The sequence below is a fragment of the Bombina bombina genome, chromosome 8, assembly GCF_027579735.1.
Source record: "Bombina bombina isolate aBomBom1 chromosome 8, aBomBom1.pri, whole genome shotgun sequence".
Lineage (NCBI taxonomy): Eukaryota > Metazoa > Chordata > Amphibia > Anura > Bombinatoridae > Bombina > Bombina bombina.
The window spans coordinates 230,291,807-230,314,403 of NC_069506.1; the positions used below are offsets into that span (position 1 = coordinate 230,291,807).

General features: G+C 36.4%; 1 protein-coding gene across 1 annotated transcript in view; it reads right to left on the bottom strand.

Moving 5' to 3' along the window:
• LOC128639062 (zinc finger protein 721-like) overlaps positions 1-21,651 on the bottom strand; it is a 104,244-nt gene extending 82,593 nt beyond the window's left edge. Inside the window, exon 1 of the mRNA XM_053691207.1 lies at positions 21,497-21,651. The gene's annotated coding sequence lies outside the window, so the exon portion shown is untranslated. The remainder of the gene's footprint in view (positions 1-21,496) is intronic.
• Positions 21,652-22,597: the final 946 nt, after the last annotated feature.

Sequence of the window (22,597 nt, forward strand, 5' to 3'; positions counted from 1 at the left end):
CAGGCCCAATTTTAGAAAAAAATAGAGTAGTGAAATGTAAAAATCTGGCACAGTAAAAGTAAAAAAACCAAAAAAACATCTAACTGTAAACATAACCAAAAATATATATATATATATGTAACAGCAAATGTATTTATTTTTTTAAAAATTGACCATTGTATGGTACCGCTTGAAGCAGTCCCCAATGCAGAGTGCAGGCTGTCCAGGGCAATCAGGACAGTAATATATGGTGTCCCTTCTCTTCCCCCTCTTGGTACAGACTCTGCATTTTTTTTGTGGTTTCTGCTTTGTGGCAGTAGGGGGGATTTTAAAAATAAAATGGGTAGCCCCAACTCTGCTCTCTCCCATCACCGCCCGGGGAGCAGGTGCATCATGGTACAAAATCCCCGTAATAATCTGGAGCTGAAACTGTAAAAAAGTCTTTTTAACTCTGGGGTTTGCTTTTTTGAACAACAAAAAAGCGTTGTGGGTTGCAATCTGCATTAGGTAAATTGCAACCTTTTTGTACCAGGCCCTTGTCTTCCGCATAATTAGGTAGGGCTGCAGCAGCTGATCAGCCAGATCAACCCCACCCATATGCCGGTTATAAGACTTGATGCACACTGGCTTCCTTATGATCTCAGCTCTGCCACGTACAGAAACCGCCACCGTCCTCTCTGTGTGGATGGTGGTAAGAAGGTATACATCCTTCTTGTCTCTGTACTTCAGTGCCAACAGCTCCTCTTGGCGCAGAGCTGAGGTCTCCCCCCTTCGTAGCCGGGTGCGTACAAGCTGTCCTGGGAAACCTGCGCGGTTCTTTTTAATTGTACCGCAAGCTACTGTATCAAAGCAATACAGTAGCTTGAACAAAAGGACACTTGTATAAAAATTGTCTAAGTACAAGTGATACCCTTTGTTCATTAGGGGTAATATCAGGTCCCAGACAATCTTGCCAGTGGTTCCCATATGTTCTGGGCAACCTGGAGGGTCAAGGTGGCTATCCTTTCCCTCATACACCCGGAAAGCCTGAGTATACCCAGTCTCGCTGTCACAGAGCTTATACACCTTTACCCCATATCTGGAGCGTTTGGAAGGAATATACTGCTTGAATCCCAGCCTTCCCTTATACTTCATTAGGGATTCATCAACGCATATATTCCTTCCAGGTGTATAAGCCTCTGCAAACCTGGCAGAAAAGTGGGTTATCAGGGGGCGGATTTTATACAGCCTGTCAAATTGGGGATGCTCCCTAGGGGGGCACAGGCTGTTGTCGCTGAAGTGCATGAAATGCAGAATCATTTCATACCTCTTCCTCGACATAGTCTGGGAGAAAATGGGGGTAGAGCAGATGGGGCTAGTACTCCAGTAGGAGCGAATGGAGGGTTTCTTTATGATGCCCATCAGCATAGTCAATGCCCAGAATTTTTTGAATTCTGGCACATTGATGGGGGCCCATTGCTGCTTTGCCAAATATGTTCCAGGCTTTGCAGCACGGAACTGATGGGCATATAAATTAGTTTGGGCGACAATATTCCCCAATATATCATCGCCCAGAAACACTTCCAGAAACTGCTGGGGGCTAAAACCTGCCACATCTATATTTATGCCAGCATTTGCTGTGAAGGGTGGGATATCTGGCCTCTGGAGATGAGGCGTTACCCACTCTTCAGCAGCAATGGCAGCAACACTTAATTAACTAAATTAATTAACTAAATTAACTAGCAAAAATGTACAGCTATGCTACTGCCAGTGATTTACAGCGATCACTGGCAAGCTAGAGGTTAATGGCTCTGAAAATTAAATTAAATTAACTAAATGTTTCTGAAAAGAGCCTTTGGGTTTTTAAAAAATTACAACAACAAAATTAACCCCTAAAAAAATGCACAGACAGCAAAAAAGTACAGCTATGCAACTGCCAGTGATTTATAGCGATCACTGGCAAGCTAGGGGTTAATGGCTCTGAAAATTAAATTAAATTAACTAAATTAATTAACTAAATTAACTAGCAAAAAAGTACAGCTATGCTACTGCCAGTGATTTATAGCGATCACTGGCAAGCTAAGGGTTAATGGCTCTGAAAATTAAATTAAATTAACTAAATGTTTCTGAAAAGAGCCTTTGGGTATTTAAAAAATTACAACAACAAAATTAACCCCTAAAAAAAATGCACAGACAGCAAAAAAGTACAGCTATGCAACTGCCAGTGATTTATAGCGATCACTGGCAAGCTAGGGGTTAATGGCTCTGAAAATTAAATTAAATTAACTAAATTAATTAACTAAATTAACTAGCAAAAAAGTACAGCTATGCTACTGCCAGTGATTTATAGCGATCACTGGCAAGCTAGGGGTTAATGGCTCTGAAAATTAAATTAAATTAACTAAATGTTTCTGAAAAGAGCCTTTGGGTTTTTAAAAAATTACAACAACAAAATTAACCCCTAAAAAAATGCACAGACAGCAAAAAAGTACAGCTATGCAACTGTCAGTGATTTATAGCGATCACTGGCAAGCTAGGGGTTAATGGCTCTGAAAATTAAATTAACTAAATGTTTCTGAAAAGAGCCTTTGGGTTTTTAAAAAATTACAACAACAAAATTAACCCCTAAAAAAATGCACAGACAGCAAAATGCAGCAAAAAAAAGTGCACCTATGCTACTGCCAGTGATATATAGCGATCACTGGCAAGCTAGGGGTTAATGGCTCTGAAAATTAAATTAAATTAACTAAATGTTTCTGAAAAGAGCCTTTGGGTTTTTAAAAAATTACAACAACAAAATTAACCCCTAAAAAAATGCACAGACAGCAAAATGCAGCAAAAAAAGTGCACCTATGTTACTGCCAGTGATATATAGTGATCACTGGCAAGCTAGGGGTTAATGGCTCTGAAAAGAGCCTTTGGTTCTATATTTTTTAACAAATAAAAGAAATAAATCTCTCTCTCTGCTAAATACAGGTCTCTCTCTCTCTCCAACAAAATGGCAAGTGAGGAGAGGGAGGGAGATCCACACTGATCATAGTCAATAATAAAATACCCCATTTGTCTGATCATGTCAATATTTGTAAATATTATTATTTTTTTTAGGGTGGGAGGCTCAGATTGGGTGACCCTAGCTTGCCCTTATGATGATGCAGGGCCCCATGATGCACTGGGCATCGCCATCTTGGATGCCTAGTGAAGGGGGAGGGGGGGGGGCTATTTAGGGCTTTTTTTATTTTAATCGTTTTTATTTTTTTTATTTTTTTTTATTTTAATTTACAACTAACTAAGTGCCTCGACCCACCGAGGCACTTAGCAAACAAGCAGAGCATCGGAAGCGTGTCCGATCGCTTCCGATGCTCTGAAACACTGCCGGGCTCCACGTGGAGCGAAACCGGAAGTGATCACTCGTGGGGGAGTGATCAATCCGGTCCCGGCACTCGGGAACAGTATTGCAGGATGCCTAGACATCAAGGCAAGCCTGCAATACTGTTAGAGCAGCTGGAAGCGATTTCGATCGCTTCCAGTGCTCTGTTAAACCGACGACGTATGCCATACGTCCTCGGTCGTTAAGTGCTTTTTTTTTGAGGACGTATGGCATACGTCGTCGGTCGTTAAGGGGTTAAAGGGACGTAAAACCCAAAAATGTTTTTATGATTCAGATAGAGAATACTATTTAAACAACTTTCCAAATTACTTCTGTTTTCTAATTTGCTTTGTTCTCTTGGTATCCTTTGTTGAAAAGCATACCTAGGTAGGCTCAGGAGCTAGCTGCTGATTGGTGCCTCCACATATATACACCCCTTAGCATTGGCTTACTAATGTGTTAAATTAGCTCTCAGTGCACTGCTATTCCTTCAATAAAGGATACCAAGAGAATGAAGTAAAATTGGTAATAGAAGTCAATTGAAAAGTTGTAGAAAGACGTATCCTCTATCTGTAAAAGTGTGATCTGTCCGATGGCGCTAACTACCAAGACCAAAGCTCCTATAACAATTGGGTCTCTAGATACCCAAGAAAAAGAACAGAGAGATGGGGTGTGTTAGGAGCGCCTAATAAAAGGCTAGGTCTAAATATAGGGTGTAGATTAAAAGTGTCAGTATTGTACACTATGAGGATCCTACAGTGGCAAAGTAATGGGATCTTTAAATTATACAATTTAACAAGTTTAATATCACATATAATAACAGCAGGAAATCACAGGTTAAAAAAGCATAAAAGTATATGGATCCATGATACTTAATAAAAACAATTGCAATAAAAATAATCCAACAATGGCATTAATATTGTTGCAAGGACAAATAAAAAAGTAAAAACAATAAAGCAATGCAAATAAAATACAATAATAGGTGGCTGTATGCGATGTCTAGTAAGAATCAATGAGATATACAGTGGAAAATATGTATAAAAAAAATGTATAAAAAACATGTAGAAATAATGTATAAAAAAACATGTAGAAATAATACAATAGATTGAAAGTCCTGTGAAAAATACAATGAGATATATGGTCGTGAAACCGGTGAAAAAAGTATATGTGGAAATACCAATTAAAAAGTATATATATATATGTGTTGAAAATCCAAAAAATGAAAACAATATATAAAAAATCTATATGAGTTGATTAGAATATCCTCGTGATCCAAATGTCAATCCAAAAGCATGTGTGTAAATCCAATATTGTGATAATAATAAAAGGTGGTCCAACAGTGAAAAATCCAATAAAAACAAAACAAAAATGTCGTATATAAGAAAGTCAAAAATAGTGAACGCTGGTTAACAAAAATATATGCAAACAGACTTCATAAAAAATAGACTTCATAAAAAATATAAAAGACCAAATAACAAATCCTGTGAAAAAAGAAAAAAGAAAATCCAATTCCTGTGAAAAAAGAAAAAATACAACATAGAGCAGTATTGTTTAAAATATGCTTACAATTATAGGAATAAAACTCACCATACATGCCAACGCGTTTCGGCCCACCAATAGGGCCTTTTTCAAGACTGATATATGGTTGGTGAAAATCCTTATTATATACCTGTTTGGATTAGAAAATTGCGCCAAAATTGCCCTAATTGCGCCAAAAAATGACCTTTTGAACCGGAAGTGAAAATCAACCGGATGTGGGGAATTTTTGGTGTTGATGGGATTAAATTTACCCATTTGTGATATTAAATTAATTTGTTTAACCCATCTTGCCATATTGTAGTAGTGGTCAACTTATAGTGCCATCATGTATAAATATTTCTGTAAGGCTGATTGTGTATCTTAGTGCCTGTAACATCGCTATTTACCTTGTAGCGCTAAAAACCGGCTCCCTATCTAGTAACCTATCGCAATACTTAGATAAAAACCTCCAAAAGTACGTTGTGACATTACCTTCTTACATACGTGACTCCACACAAATACTAAACATCCTGAACAACATAAGTTGGGAAGAAGGGTACCTACTCGTGACCTGTGATGTAGCTTCCCTCTACACCAGCATACCACATGAAGGTGGTGTAGAGGCGGTACAATATTTTCTAAATAAAGATGAGAGTATACCAGATACTCAGAGGACATTTATCCTTGAAGGGATCTCTTATATCCTAACTCAAAATTATTTTAACCACAATGGCACCTTCTATAAACAGCTGTGTGGCACAGCCATGGGGACCAGGTTCGCGCCAGCTATGCCAATTTATACATGGGCAGATGGGAAACAATTTTCTGGGATTCCTGCCCAGCAGGCGCGGACCTGGTTTCATATCATCGATACATACATGATATCTTGATGGTATGGAAGGGCACAAGAGAAGACCTGGAACATACCATTGTGGTTATGAACAATAACATCCATAATCTCAAATTCACCTATGAAATTAGTAGCTCAGAGATCACATTTCTAGATCTTAGGATCACAGTCGAAAACAACAAAATTAAAACATCAACATATTTTAAACCTGTGGACTGTAGTCATTATATACACATCAACAGCTGCCACCATTCCAGGTGGAAAAGAAACATCCCCAAGGGGCAGCTACTTAGACTGAAAAAGAATTGCTCAGACCCTGAACTATGGGAGACACAAGCTGAGACTCTCAAAGCACGTTTCATAGAAAGAGGTTATGAGGAAGTAATGATTGATAAAGAGATTGAAGAAGTCAGAAAACGAGATCGTAAGGAACTCCTCCAATATAAAGATAAGAAAAATAAGACATCGAATGACAAGAATACTATTGATGTAGCATTCATCACGCAATACTGTGAGAACCGACATCTAATAGAGAGAATAATTGAGAAGAACTGGCCTCTATTGAAGAATGACGACACCATAGGGGAAATACTGGCAGACAAACCAAAATTCATCTATAGGAAATCAGACAACTTAAAGTGAAAGTAAACTTTGCACGATTCGATTAGTGGCAATGTAAATACTTATAAAATGAGAGGTACTTTCATTCATCAATTTAATTATTTTAATATATTTACATAGTTATAAGCCTTTTTTTGCTGTTTCTAATAGTTTCCAAATCAGCCCGTTTTTTTTTTTTTGCTCCAGTCACGTTCTTGAAACAGCCTATAGTCAGTCTGGCCGTTAGGCGGCCGTTATTTGACGTCACAACATTGCTGGACGTTCTGCGCATGCGTTGGCATTATTTCCTTTAACTTTCTACCCGGGCTCGCTCCAGTTTAGCGCATGCGCACTTACTATAGAGACCAGAATATATTTACTCCGTAAGAATTTCACTCACGCAGGCGCAAATAGACGATAAGCCGAGGTGTGCGCATGCGCACTTTGTCCAGCAAACGAGAACGCGCTTTTGAAGTACGTATAGAGCGGGTGGGACCGCTCTGTACGTAATACACTGTAAAATCCGGAAATTCATGGAGGGAGGAGCGAAGACCAGCAAAATACGTAAATAACATTAGATAAAAATACAATAACACATATTTAAATAATTTAAAAAAAAATAGCGATCACACTATATAGTATGTTAGCTATATAGTAAAGGTGAGAAAACCGGCAAACTTTACCTTCACTTTAAGGAACATGCTATCACCTAGTGTTCCACGCTCAAGAACAACAGGAATACAAGATGTCTTTGGCAAAACAATCAAAGGTTTTTTCCCATGCATAAATTGCAAAGCATGTAAAAGAGGTCTTAAAACTAAGAAATTCAAATCCAATCACTCTAGGAAGGAACATCTAATTAAAGACCTAATAAAATGTACCAGCAAAGGTGTAATATACGTAATCCAATGCAGCTGTGGACTGCAATATGTGGGCCAAACCTCAAGATTACTAAAAGACAGGATTCGAGAACACATCTTACAAGTGGAACACGGCAACACTGAAACTGCCATGTATAAACATTTCACCTTTCACCATAAAAGCAGTCTCAAAGATTTCAGCTATTATGGGATCCAACGAGTAAAACCGAATTGGAGAGGTAGCGATTATGAAAGGAGACTTCTTATAGCAGAATCAAGATGGATCTACGAACTTGACTGTCTTTACCCAAAGGGGCTCAACAATAAGGAGGACTTATCCCATCTATTACATCTGAAATAAATTACTTTATATACCCAACACCTGTAACACTTTCTAATAGGCATAGACATCTATATGAAGAGGTCACTCCCCCTATCCTCACAAACTAGCCAGAAGTCCAGTCTAAGGTCTTAATAATTTCCCCAGTATATGATATCCACTATTAGATAATACTAAAGAATATATAGACCTCCCTTTAGAATAACTATTCCCATTTGAGGAATGGTCAGGAGGCATAATCCCCCTATTCTTGTCATTTTTGGAGCTAATGTTTTCTAAATTATATCATGATATTGATCTCTTTATTCTTGTCTAGCAGTCCGGATTTACTAAAATCTTTATCGCGAATACCGTATGAACAGGTAATAGCTATACATTAACAGACAGGTCATAATTATAATGACCCATCTAGCAGTCTGGATTTACTAAAATCTTTATCGCGAATACCGTATGAACAGGTAATAGCTATACATTAACAGACAGGTCATAATTATGACCCATCTACACTTCGAATTATGTATAAGATCTATATCTATAGAACCCTTATTAAAAAAATTGACATTTAGGCCCTATTATCTTCCAATAGGACTATATACAAGACACAGATACTACATCATAGGCTCACAAGAAGAGATTTATCTGCAATATCAGGTGGATGATTACAGTTACATACTTTATAAGAAGGATTAAATATCAATTTTAAAACGTTTTTTATTTCAGTACTATAATTACTAATATCCAATGAAGTACACTAATTATTCAATAGCAACAAGAGCCACAATATACCTATTTAGCTTTTTTCCCAATATAATAGATGTGCACTGACTACTACATCAGACACATGTTCACATCCTCTTAGGCCTGTTCCGGTTTTGACGAAATATACCGACTTCCGGTTTTCGTCAACTTCCAGTCCCTATTGACTTCCGGTTTCGTCAACATCCGGTTCCCATTGACTTCCGGTTTAGCGGTGGAACCGGATATCCGGTTTTTAGCGCTACAAGGTAAATAGCGATGTTACAGGCACTAAGATACACAATCAGCCTTACAGAAATATTTATACATGATGGCACTATAAGTTGACCACTACTACAATATGGCAAGATGGGTTAAACAAATTAATTTAATATCACAAATGGGTAAATTTAATCCCATCAACACCAAAAATTCCCCACATCCGGTTGATTTTCACTTCCAGTTCAAAAGGTCATTTTTTTGGCGCAATTGGGGCAATTTTGGCGCAATTTTCTAATCCAAACAGGTATATAATAAGCATTTTCACCAACCATATATCAGTCTTGAAAAAGGCCCTATTGGTGGCCCGAAATGCGTTGGCATATATGGTGAGTTTTATTCCTATAATTGTAAGCATATTTTAAACAATACTGCTCTATGTTGTATTTTTTCTTTTTTCACAGGGATTGGATTTTATTTTTTATTTTTTCACAGGATTTGTTTTTTGGTCTTTTACATTTTTTATGAAGTCTATTTTTTATGAAGTTGTTTGCATATATTTTTGTTAACCAGCGTTCACTATTTTTGACTTTCTGATATACAACATTTTTGTTTTGTTTTTATTGGATTTTTCACTGTTGGACCACCTTTTATTATTATCACAATATTGGATTTACACACATGCTTTTGGATTGACATTTGGATCACGAGGATATTCTAATCAACTCATATAGATTTTTTATATATTGTTTTCATTTTTTGGATTTTCAACACATATATATACTTTTTTATTGGTATTACCACATATACTTTTTTCACCGGTTTCACGACCATATATCTCATTGTATTTTTCACAGGACTTTCAATCTATTGTATTATTTCTACATGTTTTTTATACATTTTTTTATACATATTTTCCACTGTATATCTCCTTGATTCTTACTAGACATCGCATACAGCCACCTATTATTGTATTTTATTTGCATTGCTTTATTGTTTTTACTTTTTTATTTGTCCTTGCAACAATATTAATGCCATTGTTGGATTATTTTTATTGCAATTGTTTTTATTAAGTATCATGGATCCATATACTTTTATGCTTTTTTAACCTGTGATTTCCTGCTGTTATTATATGTGATATTAAACTTGTTAAATTGTATAATTTAAAGATCCCATTACTTTGCCACTGTAGGATCCTCATAGTGTACAATACTGACACTTTTAATCTACACCCTATATTTAGACCTAGCCTTTTATTAGGCGCTCCTAACACACCCCATCTCTCTGTATCCTCTATCTGTACCATGAAAGAAAAATGTTGCGTTTTATGTCCCTTTAAGATGCTGAGACTATCCTGAAGAAGAGGTCTATTTACTGCTGTCAGACGATGCTGAATCAAGGATAAGTACAAAATGCGAAAAACAAATCAAGCTGCCCTCTGTGTCAGAATTTTTTTTTCCAACACCAAATATATAAAAGGCCAACAGTGCAATTACAAATATTGCTAAATACATAAGTACAGGGACCACCATCCATAGGAGTTGGGAATAAAATAATACCAGAAGAAGAGAACTTTGTTTTTTATTAGCAAAACGGATTTTAAAAAATTCTGAAATTTTATATAAATGTAATGCTGAAGAATGACTTCACACAGTCTTCAGAATACGTCATATTTACTTAAAGGGATATGAAACTCAAACATGTTTGTTTCTGATTCAGACAGACCATTTTAAAAAAAAAAATTTCTAATTTACTTCTATTATCAAATTTGCTTCGTTCCCTTGATATTCTGTGTTGCAGAGATACCTAGGTAGGCATCTGGTGCACTACATGACATAAATAGGGCTGCCATATAGTGCTCTTGCAAATGCATTCAGATCGGAATCATGAAAGAAATATTTTGGGTTTTATGTCCCTTTGTAAGGACTTTTTTTTTTTTTAATTGGGGAGGGGACTGTGTAGGAATGGAGATTACTGGTGGGGCAGCTTAAAATAGTGTGGCTCCCTGCAATGGGATTCTGTTGGGGGGAATCTGGAGGTTAAAGGGATGGAAAGGTTAACATTGAAATGTGCGTGGATGCATTTTAATTTTAAATACAATTTTTTTTTTTTTGCAATATACGTCCTTTAGCTTCTAGTAACAGTTATTAATGTATTTACAGCAGCTGTGCGTTGTCACACAATACACCTCAGAGCCAGCAGTGACTTGCATGACACTACTTATGTCTTCACACCACCGGCAGCTCTCGGGGCTTGACAACTGGTGCACAACCCACACAGGATATGTGCGTATGCTGCTGAAATACATTTTACTAAAAGCAGATTTGCTAATGGAAGTATATCGCAAAAATTATTTTATTTAAAAAAGGAAATTTGCCCGTGTGCATTTCAATTTTCTCCTAATTTTAACTGCACTAGGATGTGGTCACAGGTGGACATAATTGTACTGGGACAGGGTTACAATTAGGGTAAAAAGAACATTAACCCCAAAAATGTTCATTCATGATTCAGAGTATACAATTTTAAACAACTTTCCATTTTACTTCTATTAAATTTGTTGAATGGGCAGCAATGCACTACTGGAATCTAGCAGAACACATTGACAACAGCTAACTCCCTGTTGTTCCTAGGTATGCTTTCAACAAAGGATGCCAAGAAAACAAATCAAATTAGATGACAGAAGCTAATTGGATTAATTTGCATGCGCTGTTTCACTCTAGAAAGTTTAACTTTACTGTCCCTTTAATTGCCTTAGGACAGGGTATTCAAATGCTATCAATGGAGACAGCACCCATCCACCTGGGGCACAGATTCATCAGGGATTGCCAATCCCAGTATACACAAAGAAAGACAATGGAATCCAGCATCTTATCAAAAATAATAAAACGTCTTTATTGCTTCCACATCATGGGAAAAAGGGCAACTTTTCAAGCCCTATGTTCTCTTAGTAATATCTAAGTAAGACTACAAAAACATTTTTATATTGTGGCTCCAAAGTTTACTTCCTATTACAAATTGCTCCATCTAGTGGCTAAAATCAGACATTACATCTCATAATTTTTATATTAACATATAGCATCATGGGAAATGTCCTCTAAAAACCCCAAATTACTATACTCTGAGTGTACAAATCAATTCAAAAGAACAGTGATTTTCACAGAAAAATAAGTATGTGGACATTTTTTTAAAAAAGACCGTAAACCTATACAAATATTAGAAAAAAATCTGCTAAAAAGACTCAACAGATATTCTTTTTTAATATATACATCAATTCAGGATACAACTTTTTACAAACTTAGCAATTTTTACAGAGAAATAAGTACTGTATAAAAGAATTTTTAAAGGGTCAGTGCACTGGAAATTACTTTACAAAAATAAAGTCAAATCAAATTCCCTATTGCAGTGTTTTTCAACCAGTGTGCCGTGAGAGATCCTCAGGTGTGCCGCGGCAGACTGACAACAGTGCGGGGGTGTCCCTCTTTCAAATTTTGAAATATTGGTAGGTATGTGACAGGCTCATCAGGCATCATTTACAACCATGACATATTGACATTAATTTACAGACAATCATTATGATTGTTTGTGAATGAATGTCAATATGTCATGTATAGTTTGTAGGAGGCATGGCATGACAGCACAGTACAGTGTGTATATATATGTATTAGGCTACAATGTGTGATTTTGTAAAATTTTGGGATGGTGGTGTGCCACAGGATTTTTTAACGTAAAAAAAGTGTGCCACGGCAAAAAAAAGGTTGCAAATCACTGCCCTATTGAGTCCTTTTGCAACTAAAGTATCAAATTTATTAAAGGGACATGAAACCCAAAACAATTATTTAATGATTCGATAGAGAATACAATTGTAAACAACATTGCAATTTACTTATATTATTTAATCTGATTAATTCTTTAGATATCCTTTGTTGAAGAAATAGCAATGCACATGGGTGAGCCAATCACACAAGGCATCTATGTGCAGCCACCAATCAGCAGCTACTGAGCCAATTAGATGTGCTTTTCAACAAAGGATATCAAGGGAATTAAGCAAATTAGATAATAGATGATAATTGGAAAGTTGTTTAAAATTGCACGCTCTTTCTAAGTCATGAGGAAAAAAAATTAGGTTTCCTATCCCTTTAATCCAAAATATCTCCCTTTTATTTAAAAGATGCTCCCTGCCTCCTCCCCTCCTTGATCTATGTATTATTTCTGTTACTTGAAACCTAAGTTGGCTGATGTTAAGGAAATGAGGGGATACAGGAAAATCCTTGTTTTTACACCTAATATTGGATTTGTGTTGGTTAATTTATTATGTCTCTTATCTCACTGCTCATTTCACCAATATATACAAGTCCACGCGGACATTTAATTAAAGCACCACTAAATACAGTAGAATTGCATAATTAACACGTACATAATAAAAAGACAATTCAATGTCACTTATTCTGAATTTCAAATAGGTAGATTTTTTTCTGACAAATTAATTTTCCCCCGATTTGTGGGCCCCCTGTATCATGTGACAGCCATCAGCCAATCACAGACTAATATACGTATACCCTGTGAACTTGTGCACATGCTCAGTAGGAGCTGGTGCCTCAGAAATTGTGAATATTAAAAGAATGTGCAAAATTTGATAACAGAAGTAAATTGTAAAGTCTATTAAAACTGCATGCTCTGTCTAAATCAATAAATGTTCCTTAGTGTCCCTTTAAATAAATTACAAAGTCTGATCTACAAGTTAAATATTCTTGGATCTTATATTTAGTTCCTAGTAAATGCTGGTAGAAGTAACTTCCTTTTATCATAGAATTACTGTTTCCACATGACAAGCACGGAAAGCACCCCATCTTGGGTGTACTTTTGTTCCCTGAATTGTACATTTATTACTCCAGAGTCCCTATATCTGCTTTGAGAAGGGTATTTTTAAGTTTGTATTTCTTTTATAAGCTGGTAGGGGATATTAAAAAAAACTTGACATGTGAATTACATTCCTTTAACATAGGCCAGTGTTTTCTCACAATACTTATGATTTTATGACTCAGTTCACTATATGTAGTGACAAACACCAGTCTATTATTATCATTTTTTACTTTCTGTTGCATAATATCTTCTTGTCTCACTTTGTCTAATTTATTCTGTATTGCTCTATATATATATATATATATCCCCTATCCATAAACTTTTTTGCCATCTTATTTAATTGTATATCACATCTCTTTTTATCCGTGACAATTTTCTGTACCCTTTTAAATTGGCTTCTGGGATGCACACTAAATACACTTGGAGGATGAAAGCTTCCATATTTCAGTAAATTGTTTTTGTCTGTAGACTTGACAAAAAAAATCAATTTAAATAATACCTTGTGTCTAAAAATTGGACACTATTTTCACTCCAAGTTAAAGTAAAGTAAATTTGAGACCTCTGACTGCATTATTAAAATGTTACAAAATTGAATAGGATTACAATGTCGCCCAGCCACACGCCAAAAATGTAGTCTATGTATCGCCACCATAGCAAATTAATAAGTGATGAGTACACAAAAAGTGTTCCTAAACACTATTCATAAAAATGGCGTATGTTGGGGCAACATTGGAGCCCATTGCTGTACCCTGTTTCTGTAAAAAAAAAAAAAAAAATTGATGTAAAATAACCTTCAATAGGCCTAAAAAATTGTATATGGTCTTCAGGATATTTGCCATAACTTATCAAGCTATTTTCCACTGTTGCTATTCCACTGGAGTGTTTAATTGATGTGTATACATTGGCCACATCCATGGTGTTAAAATGATACATTTCTCACCAATAAAATAAATGTTAAAATGTCTTATTTTGGAATAAAAATCTCCTGTATCTCTAAGTTAAGTTTTAGATCTTATTACAAACAGCCACTATCGGTCTTCCAGTGGGCTTCTCTAGATTTTTGTGTATCTTAGGTAATACATATATTATTGGTCTAATCGGATTTAAAAATCAGGAAATTGTTATAGATTCAATTTATTTATTTATAGACATGGTTGCACCACGACACAATTTCTGATAGACCTGTTCCTCAGCCAGTTATCTTTAGCTCATTCACACGAGCTACCCTATTCATAATGACAGTGGCTCCGCCCTTATCTGCCTCTTTTATGATGATTTTTCTTAATCTTTTTTAAAGAGACAAGGGCATCTTTATCAACATTGCATTGGTTCTTTATTTTACTGTTTTGAGCAAATAATTTATTTATATCTTTTTTTATACTAAAGTTGTAAATGCATTGAGACTGTGTGCATTAAGGGCAGGAGAAAAAGTACTCTTATTTTTAATACCAAATTCACATGCATTAGAAAAAGTAACCATTTTTATTAGTAAGTATATGTTTAGAATTCTGATGTGCAAAGAAAAAATTTAATTTAAGTAGTCTAAAAAATCTGTGCAATTCCTGAAAAAGATAAAGGTATATTTTTCAGGAATTGTAGTCTTACTTAGTCATGACTAAGGGCTCAACATAGGGCTTGAAACTTCCTTTTTCCCATGATGTGGAAGCGATAAAGAAGTTTTATTACTTAGGACAGAGTAGCTATTAGGGTGAACTGCAGTTTAGGGGACCAGAACCTATTTGCAGAGGAGGAGAGCAACGTTAGTGTTTAAAAGGCTTATAACACTGGTACCTATGTGATATAGATAAGTGTTATTGAGGCTGGGAGACTGCAACAACTGCTATAATTTACTGATCTGCCTATGCAGAGTGTCAAATAAATAAAAGTGGCGTTACATAGATCAGGTCTCTAACAAGTGCCACTTCTAGATAACGGCTATTGCTAAATGTTTCATAGCAGCTAGCTATGAATAGGAGCTAGCAAAATGTTTGTATGGGGCACAAAGACAGAGGGTGATTAATAAAAAACGTCCCCTCCCCTTTAGACTGACAAGAATTTAAAAACAAATCTGCATGAAAAGCTAAATGTATAAAACAGAAACCTTACACTAACTGAGGTTGTTAAACAAACAGATTCAAGCACATTTTACTCCATTTTTTTAAACCATATTTGTTAGTGCATTTCCTTAGCTTCAACAGATCTCTTGGTGGTGGGGGGGGGGGTTAACAAAAAAAATGCAGGTTTTAACCACTCCCCAAGTAAGATATGGGTCTAACCTCTCCTGAACATTTGGAAAACACTATGACTATCAACATGTTACTGCTATATGTTGTAAGATTTGTTAGATTCATTACTTTGAACATATAGTTGATCACAGCTAATGTGCATAGGAAGTTATTTATTTGTTCTATTTTTTTAATTTACTTATTTATAATCTTAATGTTTGAAGACTGTGCTTAAAGGGACAGTATACACCAATTTTCACATAACTGCATGTAATAGACACTACTATAAAGAATAATATGCACAGATACTTATATAAAAATCCAGTATAAAAACGTTTAAAAACGTACTTAGAAGCTCCCAATTTAGCTCTGTTAGAGAATTATAACTTTTACCAAATTCAATAAAAAAAACAAAAACACATAACATAAGTTACATGTATAAAATAAAACTTACTGACCTATTACTTTTGCAAATCGAAGCCGCATAACCTTAGAAAATGCATGTTTATTTTTTGACGATTACGTCATGATATCCAGCCCACATCTAAAACCAATCAGATTAGCAGTTTATGCATGTCATTATGACACAAATTACTCCTCATTCACATGCGCACAAAATCGGCTGAAATAGCGCATGCGCATTTGGAAATATTGGTGCCGAAATATTCTATTTCATTTCAATATTCTATTTCAATATTTATTAAGACTGCTCGTTATTACTAGGGAGAAGCCTACACCACTTACCAGTCAAAGCGCTGCTGGATCTTATGTACGCTCGATAGAGCAAGTCTACTATGTTACAGCCAGTCTTGCAGGGAGTGACATTTGTGGTAACGTTGCGCAATCTTGTGCATGCGCAGTGATAATTTTAGGCGCCATATTCCAACTGCAGTTGGCAGCCAGGATTGGATATGAGCGAAAGATACCCACGGAGTGGGTTTGAAAAAAATTATTTTTTGGAAAGAAGATTACGGTGATACGGTAAAGATCTCCTAATGAGATCCTATTGAGAAGATGCTTATTTTGGATAGTTATATTGTAACAAGCATCATTAACTTTTGCTAACAGTGTCCCTTTAAAAAGGCAGCTAGAACACCCACTTTAAAGTGAAAGTAAAGTTAGCTTTTTTGCGAACCTCAGTAATATTGTATGTTTAAAATTATTAGGACTTTCATTCATGGTTTTTACCAAAGTTATATGCAAATCCATTTTTAGCCGCAATTAAACTATATGTTTTTCGCCGAATAAGTCAACCCGTATTTTTATATTTATTTTTACTTCGTGATCCCGTTTTTTAACTTTCCAATTGAAATTCTGGCCGTTAGGCGGCCGTGAAGCGACGTCATCCACCTATTTATTTCTCTGTGCATGCAGCAAATATTTTTTCAGGCCGATTGTGTTAGACGCTCGCTCCCGATTCGCGCATGCGCATAACATTTCTTAGTGACTGAGCCGAGAACGTCATCTATTTTGACTGCGGCTCCGCTAGGTCTCTAACAAGATTGACGCATGCGCATTGGAGACAGGTGGATCACAGAATCGCATGTGCATTGAATGCAGAATCAATGATTTGCGCATGCACTCGGTCCTTGTGAACACGCATTTGTGATACGTATAGAGCGGGTGGGAGTGCTCTATACGACAACACACAGAGATATAGGAAGTAGAAGATGGGAGGAGTCAGCATGAGAACGGTAGTAAAATAATAATATGTTATGGACCATCTACACAACATTTATGCAAAGAAAAATCGAGTGTATAATGTCCATTTAAAAGGACCTGTAAAAACAGTAGATTTGCATAACCAACAAATGCATGATAAAAAGATAATGCATTAGCACTTAGACTGAATTTGAAATGAGTAGCAGATTATTTTTTTCTGTCAAATTTCAAAATGATTTCTATTTCTGCTTCTCTTGTATCATGCGACAGTCATTAGCCAATCACTATGAATTCTTGCACATGCTCAGAAGGAGCTAGAGACTCAAAAGGTGTAAAAATAAAAAAGACTGTACACACTTTGTTAATTGAATTAAATTGGAAAGTTGTTTAAAAAAAAAAAAAAATTCCATCTGAATCATAAAAGTTTAAATTTGACTTTAGTGTCCCTTTAAAGGGACATTCAACACTTACTGTAACATGTTTTGATATTGTAAATAAAAAAAACGGAGGTCCGCCTACACTATACCCCTCCTCCCTTGCCGCCTTGCTTCTGTTCTAATCAGCGGCGCTAACTACTCTAATACCCGGCAAATATCCATATTTACTGGGTATTAGAGTAGTTAGCGCCGCTGATTAGGACAGAAGCAAGGCGGCAAGGGAGGAGGGGTATAGTGTAGGCGGACCTCCGTTTTTTTATTTACAATATCAAAACATGTTACAGTAAGTGTTGAATGTCCCTTTAAGTCAGATCCCCGACATCAAACATGAGCACAAAAACATTAAGATATTACCAACAAACGAAATTAATGCATACATAATTATTTTAGCCATTATATTTTACTTCATAGTGTTTAGTTTGACTCCCCATTTCAAAAGCTAGGTATAATTATTAAAATAAATAGTTTCCCCTCACCTGAATTTTTTATAGAGTCCACAAGATAAAAGATCAATTCTCAATTAAACTGTGCAACTTTTAACGTTTGGCACAATCTCACTTGCACCCTTTGGTTCTGGCAGTAACACCATCAATTATTTTACACCACAGTGTTCCTTGTCTTCACATTTCTAACCCTCATCTCTTAAACAGTAATTACCAGACTATCATACCTCTCACAGATCTCATATGTACAGATAGGTTACCCTGACTCCAACCATACAGAGCAGACTTGGCCAACATAAGATTTGTACTAACATTTTGTTTTTAATATGATTTTAAACACTTGGACCAACCGGACTAGATCTATGTCATGCGGTACATAGTCCGTTATACAGCATAACAAAGATCTATGTCCATAATGCTGGAAGCCCAAAAAACAAGGTTTTATTTATGTTAAAATTGAGTGATAGCAAACATGATAAAAATTCTCTGGTAATTTGAGCACGTTTTTGTCTAAAATTCACGGTACTGAAGGGGTTAAATAGAAACACATTATATATATATATATATATATATATATATATATATATATATATATATATATATATATATATATATATATATATATATATATATATATATATACACACACACATACAGGTAGCCCTCAGTTTACGCCGGGGTTAGGTTCCAGAAGGAATGGTTGTAAATCGAAACAATTGAAACCCAGTTTATAATGTAAGTCAATGGGAAGTGAGGGAGATAGGTTCCAGGCCCCTCTCAAAATTGTCATAAGTAACACCTAATATATTATTTTAAAAGCATTGGAATGAAAACTTTAAATGCTAGACAGCATTATAAACCTAATAGAATAATCACACAACACAGAATATATAATTAAACTAACTTAAATGAACAAAAACATTTGCTAAACAGCATTATAAACCTGATAAAATGATCACACAACACAGACTTCCCTTGCATTTTTCTGCAAACAGTTCTTTCTATGCATTCCAATCTGGACTGAGTAATAGACAGAAAGATCTTGTTCCTTTGAAATCTGCTTGATAGCTCAGATCTGGTTAAACGGATTAATTTCAGCTTGCTTGGCTTTGCTGCAACACAAGCGGACAGCTCTACCTACTGGCTATTTTAATAAATGCACTGCTTCTCAATGCTTTTCAATAGCAGTCACATGACTGGAAAAAAAGGTTGTTATTCTGAAACGGTGTAAATTGAATCGTTGTAAAACGAGGACCACCTGTATGTATGTATATATATATATATATATATATATATATTTCCATTAGCAAAAAAGTCTAGCAAGTTATTACTGTTTTTTCCCCAACAGCATACGCACATATGCTGTGAGGGCCCCTGCACCAGTATTCAAGCTCAGACAGCTTGTAGAAGTGTGTATTGTCTACAAATACTTAGTGTCATACAAGCCACGGCTGACTCTCTAAGAAGATGTAGTGTTTGAATACTGGTGCATTAATGCACATTTCAAGTATGACCTTTCTATCGCTTTACCATCTAGGACTGAGAATATGAGGGCATAATCAGAGTGGACTTCAGCTAACTGGTTGAAATAAAATCGAGTAAATGAAGTGTATCAATGTGGTTGATCAGTCATGGAGGAGTTGGGGCAGTTTATGAGTGCAAATGAATAGGCCACAAGCATGACTGGCAGTTCAGTGGTAGGGTATGGGCACTGTTAATATAATCCATGTGTGTGTCAGTGCATTGATAGTAGTATTTCTAAAAACGTAGACTTCAGAGTAAAAACGAATTGCAACATTGCCCTTTATGTGAAACACTTGAGCAATTCTGGTATAAAGCTAATTTTTTGAACCCATAGCCGAAACCCAGCCTGCCACAAGGTTTTACCAGGTCTGAGGACTTTTTAGATCTATCTGAATTTATCTGCCAAGTGCACCACTGCTTGTATGCATTAGCTAGCTGACCAACATCAGGTGGTTTGTTTTCTTGTAATCAAGTAATGGAGAGGAAACGATATATCCCCACATCAATAAGTGGCCTTGCATGCATAGGTAGCTAAACCATGGTTATCCTCATATCCTTTTCTGTTACAGCCAACTGAATTATAAACCCACCTCTCCGGCCAGCAACTTTCATTCCTCCTCCAAAACAGGCTTTTTAACAAGTGTGGTAACAAAAGCACTGCACGGAAGAGAGGTAGGTGTAAAAATGATTTACCAAAACTAAAGGAGATGTGCCATGTTAAGGTGCAATTCCCTATGTGTGTGCTGGCAATAAAGCACTAATATACAATGTGTTTTTCCCCTCCAATGCGAAAACAACACTATTCTGCTACTGCAGTTCCATCCAACAACCTGTTGCACTGAGGAACTGGTATAAAAAGAGACAACAGGAAACAGAGGCATGTGAGCATAATGCAGATAAGGAGCCATATCTTGCAACTCACTGCTAATCTCCAGCTGTTAAAGTAAACACACCCCTCACTCACTCTAGAAACCGCATGAGCAAGGACACACGTGGAAAGACTCCCAGATGTGCAGCTTTTATTCATCTCTCAGTTATCTCCTATGCAAATTCAAATGGGTTTTGCAAGAATGCATACCATTCTTGCAAAACTGCTGCCACATAGTGCTCTAGATAATAATAAATCAAAACATGTATTATTTAGGCAATCTTTCCTGTAAGTTAATTCTGAGAATTGTGTGTATGCTTTTTTTGTTTGTTATTGTGTTTTGCGCTGTCCCCCAAAGTATCTGGAGATCGTCCAGTAGAATTTAGAACCTGATTCCAGTATTCTACACAGTGATTGCTTGATCTGGACATGTGCTTATTTATATTGGCCACTTACTGGCTAAAACAAAAGGAGATAAACACTTGTTTTAAGGATATTGTCACTGGACAACGCATTTTTTGTTAACAAAATTAAAAAAAAAGTTTTAATGCTTATAAAACATTTTCTTTACATTCAATTTTCTGCAACATAGTGCTTAGATACAGCTCTGCAGCATGAATACATAAAAACATGACGTGACTTTAAAGACTGGTGCAGGAGAACCCGGTGTAGAGCCAATAATTCGCACATGGTGCAACTACAGAATAAAATGTGTATATAGCAAAAACAAACCCAAATATGGCAGTGCATGTTGAGCACTAGTGTGCTATATATACATACAATCTCCCTTTTGAATAGAATAGAGCAAATGTTACTAGAACTTCCCAGAAGGCTGCACAAAATGTCTGATGAGACATTTAGAGACGGCGTGAATAAGTGTTACCGTTTTGGATCTTCAACCATTTTATATCAATGAGGCCTGCAGTGCAATACACAGCGTTTTAACTAGCAAAACGGTTCAATTATATTTCTGGATAAAAAAAAAATGTGTATTTGGCCCAGCTACGAAGCCCCCGCCCCTAATACTCACCTGGTGCATGGGAGGGGGAGCTGGGGTATGAGGACGCCTCTCAGGCAGAGCTGGTGCGGGTAACGGGGCAGCGTGTGTATAAAGGGGGCGTGAGAGGGGGTAGCGGGGGATACACAGGATGCTTTGTGTAAAGGAGGAGGACCAGCGCTGCTACATAGGAGGGGGTCACGGAACTGCCGTACACTGCCTACGGTGGCTCTGATGACTCAAGATAGCTCAGCCGCGACCGCCATCTATTCTGCAGTGGTTAGCACTGTAAAAGTGATATGTTTGCAGGCTCGGACGTCCTCATAGCTGCTTTATTTGTGTTTGATAACTGCACTTGCTATTTGTCTAAAATGGTATCTATTGTGCGCTAATTTGCACACATTTTGCCACAAAAAGGCAAACTTTATAATATTTACATGTTTAAAATGTTGGGAGGGGATTGTCATTTAGTGAGAAACATGATTAGTTTTGCAAATCTTCTTGTATATAATGTAAACAGCCAGCAGTTATTGTTTTTTGCTGCTCATAAACAGGATAATATCAAGCACACAGCCTGCACAGCCGCCTTGTAAGTAAATACCTTCAAAATAGGAGCTTGCTGCAAATCACTGTTTTGTGACACAAAGGAGACATACGCAATCTGACCCATGACTAATTTTCTAGCCTGAAAATTATTATCCCTAGTGAGATATGGAGAATAGACCAACAATAATGTGTCATAGTATCTCAAACACATGCATAAACGTACTTCAATAATAATATGCATATAGTGAGGCTTTTAAAATATATTAAATATGGTGGTGATCCTAAAAATTTGAGCCAGAAAATGGTGTCCTGTCTATGTGGCCTCTGCAATGCTTTTCAGACTAAATTAAGTTAAAGGGATATGAAACCCAAAATTGTACTTTTGTGATTCAGACAGAGCATACCATTTAAAAAAAAAAAAAGTTTCCGGGGGGGGGGGCGGAGCCAGCAGCAGCAATGGAGGCTGTGTAATTTCTGAGCTCTGAGACCCAGCTCCATAGATCTGCTCAAAATAACCACATTAACCCCTATTCCAGCATCCAATTTATAGCCCAGTGAAACCCTATCACTTGGGGAACACAGGGAACG